The following is an 11,331-nucleotide window of genomic DNA, read 5'->3' as shown; positions in this document are numbered from 1 at the left end:
ATAATTACATCATTCCCTGATTCTTCAAATGCACTTGAAAATGTAAATTTGTATAAAAGGTGAGGTCTTAATCCCGAAGTGAGCAATCTGTGGCTTTCAGGCCACATGAGACTGTCTGCCTAATTTCATGAAGTCCTCTGACTAATTTCAGATATACTCCGTGAGCAATACATTAAGTTCTGTGGTAAAAGTGACCTGCCCTTTCCTTGGCAACCTGTTGTATGAAAAAAGAGAGAAAGAGAGAGAGAGAGTGTGTGTCAGAACAAGAACAAGAACAAGAGAAAGTATCAGAAACAGAAAGTAATAGGTGTCAGACAGAAAGCGAGTAGGTGGTCTCCCTCAGCTGAGTTCTTGTTCTACCCACAACTCATTTCAGTTGCATCTGGCAATTGACTGATGGCCTCAAGATATTACTCCTGAATAATGAGGCCTTTTATAGAAAGAAAAGGTTACCTATCTCGGTCTAAAGTGATATCTTTTCCCATAAAAGTTCACAAAAGCATAAAGTTAGAACTAGTTCAGCTTCTCATTCAAGGTAGCATCTTTTGTGTGGGATGCAAGTGTAACATCCCTGACAGATGGACTCTATTTATGGATCTCCAGCAAAGGGCAGCCCTCAACTTCCCAGAGCAGTCTGTTACCCTGTTGAACAACTTTTTCTGTTCAGAATCTGTTTTCTTGAAATTGTTGCATCTATTGATCGTAAATGCAAAGATCTGTTTTGAAAAAAAAAAGAAAAGAGAATAACCCTGACCCAAATGGGAGACTTGTGCACAAGGTTATTGTATCTCCCCTTACTCTTTTTCTTATCCAGGTTACAAATATCCAGCTTTTTCAATCATTCTTCATAGGACTCAGTTCCAAGAAGCATCATTACAGTATACCATCTTTGGAATGCTTTGGTTTATCAATGATGTCCTTAAATTGTGGCATCCAGCAGTGGACTCCATACTGTAAACACAGTGAATGAATGGCAAGTAGAAGCACAGGATGCTTGGAAATCATGCTTCCGTTTCTGTGTCTGCTTGTCTATCAGCCACATCACACTGCTTGGTTGCATCCTGTCTATTATCAAGTAAGATATCTCAATCCTTTTCATAGACATAGCTGCCAGGCCAGGAACATCTCTTCCTCCCATTCTTAATCTTATGCCTATGCCTTTGATTTTCTGTACCTAAATGTAGAACCTAAGCCATCTAATACATCTTTTTTCAGGATTCATTTTACCACAATCTATGATAATGCTTTCCTGACTTGCACTTAACAAAGCCAAGGCTTAACGGTCCCCCACACCATGATGTTGCCTTAATTTTTTCCCCAGCCCATCATCTTTTGCCAACCCGTGCATGAGCCATCCTTAGTGCTACAATTTTAAATAAATATTTCCCCTTTATTTCAGTATCATACAAGGGGAGCATTAAGGTGTAGCGTAAATCCATTTGGGTTTGCTCTTGTTGAGTAGGAAATGTAATGACCATGAGTGGGGGGTGAACAAAGAAGTGCTTGTTGGATGTTTCAGGCTGATGGGCATGCCCCCTCCAATCTGATGCCCTGTTGGCTTTCCCTGCTGCCATTCTGTTATTCAATCCTGAAGGAGCTGGGCAAACACACAGACACACACTCTTTTAAATGGAAGAGGCTGAGGTTACTCTTTTACAAGAGCAGACTGTTTTTTTCAACTTTATGCTGAGAAAATATTTTATTTTTTAATATAATAGAAAATATTTATTGTTTAATATAATATTTAATATAATGAAATAGATATAATAGATATTTAATATAATAAAATATTTATTTTAATATAATAGAAAAATTAATAATGACTGCTTTATATTTTTAATAATGACTGTATAACAATATATATATTGTTTTAATTAATTGTTGTATGCTGCCCAGAGTCACTTTTTGTGAGAAGGGCAGCCATATAAATTTTATATATATATACATTTGATATATATAATATATTTCAGCCTATTCTCCTCCATGACTGCCTAAGTTAAAATGAATCTGTTTCAGTAAGGGAACAAGGAGAAGCAAACTTCCTCTTATTATCAAGGAACATATTAAGAACCTTGTTTTTCAAGACTACTCATTATTGGTTTATATTCCTTTCCTTTCCTTTCCTTTCCTTTCCTTTCCTTTCCTTTCCTTTCCTTTCCTTTCCTTTCCTTTCCTTTCCTTTCCTTTCCTTTCCTTTCCTTTCCTTTCCTTTCCTTTCCTTTCCTTTCCTTTCCTTTCCTTTCCTTTCCTTTCCTTTCCTCTCCTCCTCCTCCTCCTCCTCCTCCTCCTCCTCCTCCTCCTTTTTCTTCTAATTTCACTCTTGTTACTGTTAAGTTCAACCTCTTCATTTTTAAGAAAAGAAACCTCAGGATGCAGTGTATAGAAAGAAATGGATACCTTTTGACTAATGGCAAAGGGGAAGGCAGGGTTTTAATCCTTTTCTTTGCTATCCCTGTGTCTCCAAGCTCCTTCTGTGTATTTGGGAGAAAATCAAGTTAAAGAGATTCACTTGCAAATGGTTTTACAAATGTCCTTATATCTTTGACTTAACTGATAGCTGAAACATTGATGGTGACAGATGCCACCTACAAGATCTTTGGGGTACAGGCAATCACTCTTCAGCCGGGCTTTTCTGCCAGATAAAGTGACTTACCAACACATGTAGCTTGCCCATCCCAATCCTTCCAGAACTAGTGCAAGGTGAAAGTGAAATGATTAAGAGTAGAGGCAGTACTTAAATATGCAGGCTGGCTGCCTAACTAGACTGTAGCTATTTCAAAACATTTGGTTTCTCCACCTGCCTGGTTCTCTCACCTTCTTCTAACGATGGAAAAATATTCTTGGAAAAATCCAGAGAAAGCTTCTGTTCTGATCCAGTTTTATTTTCTCTACCAAGAGTGGAAGGGGAAACACCTTCCCTTTAAATCTCAATCTCTCTCTCTCTCTCCCTCCCTCTCTCTCTGGAATTATTTGGAGGAACTGCTCTGGGCCTCATACAATCACATTTCTTCTCTGCTATTCATCAAAGCAGCCCATTTCATTCAGCGTCTTATGAAAACCCTACTATATAACAATTTGAGTACTTTTCCCATGATCTTGAATTATCAAATCATAATAATTAAAAAATCATACCTTTCCCACCTGTGTATCCAACTTTGCTGTCATGTTGTATTTCTCTCTTGCACTCTCTGTGTTAACCCAGAAACTCCATATGGATTCTGATAGCTGTTTTTATCCCACAGAAGATGTATCTTGAGACATTTCTTAAAACACCGCTGCTTGGAATTATTATTATTTTTTTGGATATACAACAATAAAATGATTTAGGTCCCATCCACCCAGCCTCCACTCAGTTCAGCCCACCAGAATTGTGCTAGATTCTTTTAGCCAGCCAAGCTGATTGGTAGTTATACTAGGAAGGGGAAGGAAAGTCAATCAATCTCTTTGTCCTGTACTGTCCATGCATAATCCCAAAACAGTTTAGCAGTGTCCCAGAATGGAACCAGGATAGCAATCAGCAATGGGGACAACAATTTTCATCCTGGTATAGTTTCCTGCAAACTCAAGAGTGAGTGAATAATACTAAAGCTCAGTACTGGGGAAAGGCCCTTGCAATAGTCTGGTGATCTGAGTTTATAATTTATTGGTTTATTATTCAGCAGCAATGGCACTTGTAATATATAAACCTAATATTTTTAAATATGAGAATAAGATCAATACAAGTAATGCTGCCAAAACTGTAATATTAACAAAACAATCAACACAAAAGCCCTTTTGGAGGCTTCTATACTATTACTTTAATGTGTTAAAATAATTATTCCTTATTAGTTTATTTTATTGACCCTGGAGCCATGAAATGTCCTGTGCTAATCATATACTTCATATTGCTTAGAAGTACCATTTTCATTTTCAAGTTTTTTGAAAGGATACAATTCAACATCCTGTAATGTTATATGTGAAGTTGTTTTCATGCAAGTTAGTTCTACATAAAACATAATAACAGTGTTATAACTGGCACAATGCTTTACACCCTTGGACAATAATTCACAATTTCCATAAGAATACTAGTATACCAAAAAAACAGACCAGAGAAGAGGGCCTTACAATGGTGGACTATCCACAGCTGCTGAGTACATCAATTTCAAAGCTCTGGAGAAGAGATCTTCAATATGCAGAGGCAGCATATTTCTCTTAGAGGAGAAGACAATTGCCCCCAGGCCTGGCTTGTGGATTTCCAATAACTGGTTGAGTGACATACTTAGATAGGCTTTAGCTTGATCTAGTCTGATTCCTCATATACTCTTATGAGTGAGTTACTGAAGATGAAGATGAAGATAGAGAAGCTGTTCATTTTTCCTACTCTAATGGCTCCTGATAGCCAGGAAACAGGAGTTACATATCACCCCCCTCCCCAAGTTTACCTAATTCCCCACGTTTACCTACCTTGGACAATATCGTAGGCTAAGAACTAAAATAGTAAAGACTTCACTTAAAAAGTGGAGTGGACATATCTTTTGATATCTACAACTATATCTACATTAGCAAACCCAACCCATTCTGACATCAAATTATGCACGAAAGGATGAAAAAAGGGGCTGTTTAAAATATAAATAGTCAAATGCTGAAATAATGTTGCATTTTAGCCTGATATAAAGTTCAGCATATTAACTCTGTCAGTGCATAGCATTTCAGAGGCTGACCCCTCATTGTTTCCTGGGTGCAAGAATGAATGATGTTCTCCTCCTCCTACTTGTACCCCATTGCACATGCAGGGTGTAACCCATTTTCCCCAATTTTGATTCAAAATGTTTTTCAACCTGAGAAGTTTTAAGCCCTTCAGAGTGGACCTTCTCCAGCACTTTGTTCTGCTTTAATAGCAACCTAAGCTCTGATTGGCTGCAGTGCCTGACATGCTACCTCCCTTGTGGCAACAGATCACTGTCTTCTGCAACCATTTTATCCTGGCCTCAAGGCTACAGTCTCCACATTTTTAAAATAATCTTGTAGTTGATCCAACGGTGGCCTTCCATTTTAGAAGCTCATGTCCCATTCAACCATTACATCTCCCAGTGAGCACCCTTTTGGTTTCTGATGAGGCTGGGGGAAGCACGCTCCCCTTATTAGCTTCCCTTCCCTTAATTCTTCTTAACATCTTTAAGTTGCAACACAGGAACATTACTATTTTGTTTCTATGAAGCTGAACTATCAGTTCTTCCTTGCTACAGAGTTTCCATGGACCTACAGAGGAACCTAAGAATGAAAGAACAAACTGTTCCTTATTGCTCTGATTTTTGTAGCATGGGAGATGCAAAGATACCATAAGGTCTGTGTTAGTGTTAAACAAGATTATGTGGGAAGGGGTGTGGGTGTGGATGTGAAGGCATCCATGTGTGCAAACATCTTGGAAAGCAAAGTAAAGGCACAGAGACTAGTGAAGAAAGAATAGGTCTCAAAGGAAAAGGCAGACACTAGTAGACTGGTCCATGCAGCAGCAAATCATCAAGGCTTGCCTTCCCTGCTGAGATGGAAAAGGGAAAAAAGAAACAAGGGAACACCCAACCAGGTGCTGAGGTGGCCATAGTCCAGATCAAGCATCAACCAACCCCCTTACTAATCCATTGCATTCTGGACTGGGATTTGTAAAGGTAACTTAAGTGACAGCTGGGAATAGCACAGGAGACAAGAAACTAGACTGTAGCGCAGAATTGCCCAGTGTCTAGATGGGAGATCCTAGCTAACATAGAACAGCACAAGTATGTTTGAAATAAAACTGAACATCTGTTGCACCTGTGCCATTCTGGCCAAAATATATGAAAACTGAATGGTACCATTTGGAGACTCAAGAATGAATGAGAATGGTGATTGGTGAGTATTTGTTAAAAAAAAAATCTATTGTTTCAAATATCTGGTTTAAGCATAAATCTATTCATAAATGTGCATGGCAAAGGAATTAATACAAATCCAACTATATGGTTGATTTGATTCTTTATAATGAAATAATGAGAGAATTCATAAATAATAGAAGGGTGATGAGAGAATATGGCTCATACCATCATTTGCTAATGTCAAGAGTAGATATTGCAGGAAAAAAAAATGACAATAGGAAAAATGAAAGAAACCTGTCAGGATCTACGCAAGCTAGAAACCATAGTTTCATTTAATTTAGACTAGCAATGCATACTAAACAGTTAAATGGTTAAAGTGTTAATTGGAGGCCCACTTGCTTGTTCCTACCATTGAAGTTAGAAGAAGGGGGGAGAAAGATGCCAAGCCAGGTGCTGCTGTTATCTCTACAGAGGCACCAACAAGGTCAAGCAACCATGAGACCAGGAGAAAGGCATGAGGAATTTCAAGCGGGAAAAAAAAGTAGAAGGGGGGGGGGAAGGGGCTTAAAAGGGAAGGCTTTGCTTTGCAATGCTTAGACTCAACAAACTATAGATGCTATGCATTTCTCTTAATAAAGAAATCTTTAATGGAACTAATTAGACTCCAGAAGATTTACTGAACTTTGGGAATGAGTGTGCAGACTCTGACAAAACCAAAGAAGAGAGAATATGAGGCCTGTATGTAACAGAAGATAAATTAATCTCCCAACAGAATGAATAGAAAGTGGAGCTATGGAAACTACTTGGAACAGAATGAATACACTTATGCTATATATGGAATTATGCTAATGATAGTGTGACAATGAATGGTTGGTGGAGGGATGAAGTGAAAGAAGCTGTGGATGAGAAAGAATGCATATAAAAGAACAAGTGCTGCAAAAAATGAGGATGAATATATATGTATATATGTGTATATATGTATATATAGTATGTATAGAGAGGAAAAGATACAGTGGTGCTTAAAAGTTTGTGAACCCTTCTGAATTTTCAATATTGATCATTTTCTGTAATAAATAATTCAACAAGTATAATGTTTTGAACTTATTTATTTAACTGGGTTCTCTATCTAATTTTAGGACCAGTGTGGAAAACAGAATGTTTTAGGTCATATTTATGCAAAAATACTGAAAATTCAAAAGGATTCACATACTTTTAAGAACCACTGTATAGTTGCAAAGAATGTAGTCAATAAGAGCAAGGGATTCTTAAGATGAAAAGAGGCAGAGAAAACACAGAATGATTTTGATGAAAAAATTTAAAAATATATTTCTGAAGTAATGTTGGTGAGTAAGGAGTCCTCCACAGCATGAATGGATACAAGTGAGAAGATCATTCTGGGATGAAACAAAAGTGAGGAAATGTTAGGAAAAGTATTTTAGAAGTTTATATGGAAATGAAAGTAATACATTGAAAAGGGGAATTAAAATGAACATTATAAATGGTAATGTCCGCAAAAATGATGAAAAAGAAGGAATAAATTCTGTAAGAATGTTGAAAATTGTGAAGCTGCAGATGTAGATGGTATGACCAGAGAAACATTAAAATAAGGATGTACTGTAGGTTGCTTATAGAGTGACAGTGCTGCTTGTTTAACATGTGTGAGTAGACTGCATCTGTGCCTAATGATTGGAACAATGTAATTATTCTTCTCCATACCAACAGAAAGGTATTTGAGTTAATTCACAAACTATAGGGGGATTAGTTTGTTAAGTGGGAAGATATTAGGTAGAGATCTGACAGAAAATGTATGAGTTATGACTGAGCATCAATCGATTCTTACTTCTGCCTTATTTTCATTAATAGTTGCCAGAATCATTTTAACAACATAGATAAATAGTCATTATAGGGACATCCAGGTTAGGTTATGGCAAACTGACGATGATTGTGGCAAAAACCAAGGAACTGGTGAGTAGACCGGTACATTGGAACTTCTCTGGCTAAGGGAAGGACAGGAATTGCACACATGTATTCTGGATGGCTGCTTCTCACAAGGAGACTGCAGGACAGCAGTTTTCCACAAGTTTGAACACTGGGAGATGAAAGGATTAACCATCTTGCTCACAACCACAGCAGACCCTTTTAAAGGATACTAAGTTTGCAAACCTCACTTTTTAATCACTTTTGGAAATTGCCTATTAACCATTTTAAAGCTATTAGAGACCTTCAAAATGACAAGTTTGAAAAGTCTTTATCAGGTGAGTTTATCCAATTGTGAACAACAACAACAAAAAACTAATTATAAACTTAAGAACTATTATTATTATTATTATTATTATTATTATTATTATTACTTTTAAAATAACAGAAAAAGAGAAGGAACAAAACACAAAAATACATACATTATCAAATAAAAATACATGACAAGTGCTTAAAAAAGAAATAAGTGAAAAGAATATATATATATATATATATATATATATGTGTGTGTGTGTGTGTGTGTGTGTATCATATATATATATATATATATATATATATATATATATATATCTCCTACATATATCATATAAATATATCTATATCTATATATATCTGTTGTATTCTTTATATATATGGTTATTACAACAATAAACAGTTACAATTTTATATATAATTTTTAATACAAACATTATGCAATAAATTATATTATTTCTAATACATTTATATAACATGTTTTTTTTTAACCTACCGTATGTTGCATAAATGAGTTCCATATTTCATTGTACTTGTCCATACAAAGTCTACGTCTATAGGCAATCCTCTTATAGGTGGCAAGTGTAATCAGGTCTTCAATCCATTAAGGGAATGGGGCCATACATTTATCTTTCCAATGCTGCAATATAAGTCTTTTAGCCATAGTAAGGGGACAGAGAATCCATTTACATTGTCCAGTTGGTTATAAGCTTGAGAATTTAAAGAATTTGAAATAAACAGCAAAAAACTAAATAAGATTTTTTTTCTTAGAAAGTTATAAATGGACTAAGGGTCCAGATAAATTTGAAATATTGAAACTTAAAGCAATAAGACAATTATAAAGTCTTATGGTATAATTATACAGAACAAGCAGCTTCTTGAGGGAAATAGATCTCTTCTGGTTTATTGGAAGACATAACAGAGATAAGTAATTTCATTTTTTAATAATAAGTTTATTAAGCATTAGAATTCAAAAGGTAAAGGGTAATACAAACTAAAAAAACAATAAAAGATTAAAAAAAAAAAGAAAATAATGAAAAATAGGAAAGAAATAACAAATAAGAATCCAGTAAAGAAAAAATATATATTTTATATATATTAAGAAATGACCTCTCCCTTTATCACAACAAATAAAATAATTTTAGTCGCTTATCATCTTCTCTTAAAATGCAACAAATTATCTCCTTTTCCCATATCTCATCTCTTATCTATAAACAAATGCTTAAAGCCTTTGTCATTCAGTCCTCGTCAGCAAAAGTACATTAAAGGTTACCAGAGATAATAACGTATCCATTTTAACCTTGATCAAATAAACCCACGTTATATTCCTTCCTTTTATTGTTAACAATCTTAATCTTTAATCCCTTCAAATAATGTCCTAGAACTTGATTTCTTTTCATTTTTTTCTTTGTCCCTTCTAACAAAATCCTTCAAAAGTTTAACAGGTTTCTTTTGTAAATTCAATATAGGGAAGTTATTCAAGCCAGTCTTCTGGCTTGTTATTTGTATGTCTCTTTTAATTATTAAGACATCAGCCAGTGTCATTTGTATATCCAGTGTAGCATCTTTTTCCATATCATTCTTGTAGCCTGCCATTTTAAAATCCACATTCATATCGATCTCAGTCTGATCTTTTACACACAATCTATCTATAATTGTAGACATTCTTAAAATTAACTTCTGAGTCCATTGTTCACAAATATCTTTCAATACATCCAGTGTTAAAATATTTTGCTCCATTCTGTATTAACAAGTCAAATTTGAATGTTCTTCTCCTTTAACTGTAATCTTTAGTTCTTTCTTGTTCCCTCTAGTGTCCAACCTTCAAAATCCCATCCAATCATTTTTTTAAGAATTCAAAACAACAGCAGTTTCCTATATGAATATTATTATAATTAATTTCAAAATGTTATTTGAAATTCAACTAGACCCTTAATCCATTTATAACTTTCCAAAATCAACACAGTAATCACTGTTTTGAGATATATATATATATATATATATATATATATATATATATTTAAAGTCCTTAAACTCATACTTAAAACTTCTTTTGCTAAGGATTGAAGGAAACTCACCCAGTGAATGCCATAAAACATGCCAATCTGTTGGTTCTTAATAGCTGAGGAGTTAAAAAGTAATTCCCAAAGTGATTAAGAAATGAGCTTCAGTCAAACTTTGTGTTCATATAGGCTATATTATGGCTGTGAGCTTAGTTGGAATCCCTCAACTCCTAGCCGCTTGACTCACAAGCTGAATGCAAAAGCCTCAGTTCCTGCAGTCTACTCATGAGTAGCAACTGCCCAAAGTATGTGGGTGATCTCACGATCTCTCCTTTCTCCAGAGAGATTTTGCTGGCCAGTATCCACCATCTGACTACTGATCTCTACTGAATGCTATTCCTGCTCCTTCAGGGTTGTCTAATTCATCATGATCCTCACCTGAAGTGAGAGATAAGTAATTTCATGATTTAAAAACTGGATGCTAGAGGGGACTAAAATTTTAGGTAGAGGAAAAAAAATGCAAGCCGATGAAATGAAAAATGTTATAAGAATGAAAATATTGAAGGAGGCTTTTGAAGTATAGAATCAGAAATTACCAGCCACAATATCAACAATGTCAGTAATTATGTCTGCTTCTATGGATAGACTATGTCCAAAAGATGTTATTGAAGAATAACAGATGTAGAACCAATTTTATTTGACAAGATAAAGATGGTATGAAAAGTACATTTACAACTGATAGGCCAAGAGAATGACTTAGAAAAGGATGTTTCACTGGATGTACAAAATAAATTGTTGTTTTAAAATTCAAAAGGCAAATACAAATGATAAACCAAGAGAGTGACCTGGACAATTAGATTTACAAAAGAGGCTTGTTAAAGCCTTGAAGAATTCTATGAGATGGGATAAAGAAGAAATGAAGAGAAATCAAATCCTTTGACAATATTTGAATGAACTAAAGATTAAGACTGTTAGAAGTAGAAGGAAGGTATATAAAGTTTGTTTATTTGATTGTGGTTAAAACAAGATATGTTGTTACTTCTGGCAACCCTTTATGGACTTTCTGCTGACACCAGGACTGAAAAGATGATGCTTTATGGATTTGTTTATAGATAAGGGATGGGATATGAGATGAAGAGACAAATGTTTGTAACCTTAGAAGGGATGAAGAGTCACTAAATTTGTTTATACTTGTGATGAAGGTGGGAAGTTACTTCTTTATATATTTTTCTCTTTATTATATTCTTACTTCTCACTTTCTTTTTTCTTTTTCC

This window comes from Python bivittatus, unplaced genomic scaffold (assembly GCF_059951505.1).
Source record: "Python bivittatus isolate LINGU-HERP-01145 unplaced genomic scaffold, Pbiv_v1 ctg000020_np1212, whole genome shotgun sequence".
In the NCBI taxonomy this organism is placed as follows: domain Eukaryota; kingdom Metazoa; phylum Chordata; class Lepidosauria; order Squamata; family Pythonidae; genus Python; species Python bivittatus.
This window is presented reverse-complemented; position numbering follows the sequence as displayed.